This window comes from Arachis ipaensis, chromosome B9 (genome assembly GCF_059453495.1).
Source record: "Arachis ipaensis isolate K30076 ecotype BB chromosome B9, ASM5945349v1, whole genome shotgun sequence".
NCBI classification, from domain to species: domain Eukaryota; kingdom Viridiplantae; phylum Streptophyta; class Magnoliopsida; order Fabales; family Fabaceae; genus Arachis; species Arachis ipaensis.
Window position 1 is genome coordinate 91,207,873 of NC_142444.1, and position 1,908 is coordinate 91,209,780.

General features: G+C 42.2%; 1 pseudogene; it reads left to right on the forward strand.

Moving 5' to 3' along the window:
- The first annotated feature begins 873 nt into the window (after window positions 1-873).
- On the forward strand, window positions 874-975 carry LOC148545444 (small nucleolar RNA R71; annotated as a pseudogene).
- Window positions 976-1,908: the final 933 nt, after the last annotated feature.

The following is a 1,908-nucleotide window of genomic DNA, read 5'->3' on the forward strand; positions in this document are numbered from 1 at the left end:
TTATCACTTATAGTGACCATCTTGCAATCTTCCCATCTTACTTTCTTTGTTTCACCTCTCGGATTCTTCTCTGTGTCACTTGGGAATCTGCTAAGAGAGATACCCCACTTGGGATTCCAACCTCTTGATTGTGTCTCCCTGGTTCTTGAAATTGGCTTGCACTTCCTCCTTGAATGCCTTGTTGTCTTAAATCTCTTTGCCTATGCCTTCAAGTAGATTCTCAATCCTTGAGAGTCTATCATCAAATAATGGTAGATTGGGATTAGAGGTAGAAGGATGAGGAGGGTTATTTTGGCCTTGGTAAAGGTTTTGAGAGGGTTGGTTATGTGGGTGCTGATATGGTCTAGATGTGAAATGTTGGTGGGCTGCATTATTGTTGGGATTTGAACGTCTTTGATCTAGGCCTTGGTCTTGTTGATTTCCCCACCCAAAGTTTGGGTGATTCCTCCATCCAGGGTTATAGGTCTTAGAGTATGGATCATGGTTTTGCCTAGGTGAATTTCCAATGTAGTTGGCTTGCTCCTGACTACCCTCTGCTTCTTCATTCACTCCTTCTTGGGTTGTTGATGAAGTAGTGATTGCTGCTACTTGGTTCCTCTTCATCTTCATGGTGAGGTCAGCCAGCTGCTGGGTAATGAGCTTGTTCTGAGCCAGTAGAGCATCTACATTATTTAGCTCCATCACTCCTCTCGTGTTCCCTCTTTCGGAAGCATAGAAGTAGTCATTCTCTGCTATAATTTCAATGACATCTATGGCCTCCTCAATGGTCTTTTTCTTGTTCAAAGATCCTCCGGATGAATGGTCTACGGCCTTCTTTGACTCATAAGAGAGCCCTTCATATAAAATGTGCAGCTGCACCCATTCATTGAACATATCTGGGGGGCACCTCCTTGTTAGGTCTTTAAACCTCTCCCATGCTTCATACAGAGTCTCACCATCTTGTTGCCTGAAAGTTTGGACCTCAGCTCCCAGCCTATTGATTCATTGAGGAGGGTAGAATCTTGCTAAGAATTTGTTCACCACATCTTTCCAAGTTGTCAAGCTTTCCTTTGGGAAAGACTCCAGCCACTTGGCTGCCTTATCCTTGAGTGAGAATGGAAATAAGAGCAGTCTATAGGCATCAGAATGAACACCATTAGACTTCACTGTGTCACATATTCTCAGGAAGGTGGTTAGATGTTGATTGGGGTCTTCTTGGACACCTCCTCCGAACGAACAGTTGTTCTGAACAAGGGTGATGAGCTGTGGTTTTAGTTCAAAATTATTGGCATGGATGGTTGGCTTTTGAATGCTACTTCCACAGTTTCCTGGGTTTGGATTGATGTAAGAGCCTAAAACTCTTCTATCCTCCCCAGCATCATTTGCTCGACCTCCTCCGCCATGGTTGTGAGCCTCTTCTTCATGATGGTTTTCCATGTTTTCTTCCATGTTTGGTTCAAAGTATTCCTCCTCTTCCTCGGCACCAACCACTCTTTTTCCTCTTGCTTCCCTCCTTAATCTAAAGAAGGTCCTCTCAGGTTCAGAATCAAAGGAAGTTGAAGCCCCGCTTCTTCTCCCTGTCATACAACCAACAAAGCACAAGCAAGAAAAATAGATGCAGAAAGTATTTCTGTCAAAATGACTGTTAGTATGAGTGATGCAATATATCAAACAGTTAGTGGGTTAGTGAAATGAATGGTAAATAACTAAAAACGAAAAAGTAGGAGGAAGAGAAGAAATTAACTAAAACTGAAAGTAAATTACTCAAACAGAAAATTAAATCAAACAAAAATAAAATGCTCAATCTAGTTACCCTCCAATTTAATCATTGTTGATGCACAATCAATCCCCGGCAACGGCGCCATAAACTTGATACTCGTGGAAACTTGTCTCATAACAAATTTCCTTCGGCAAGTGTACCGAATTTGT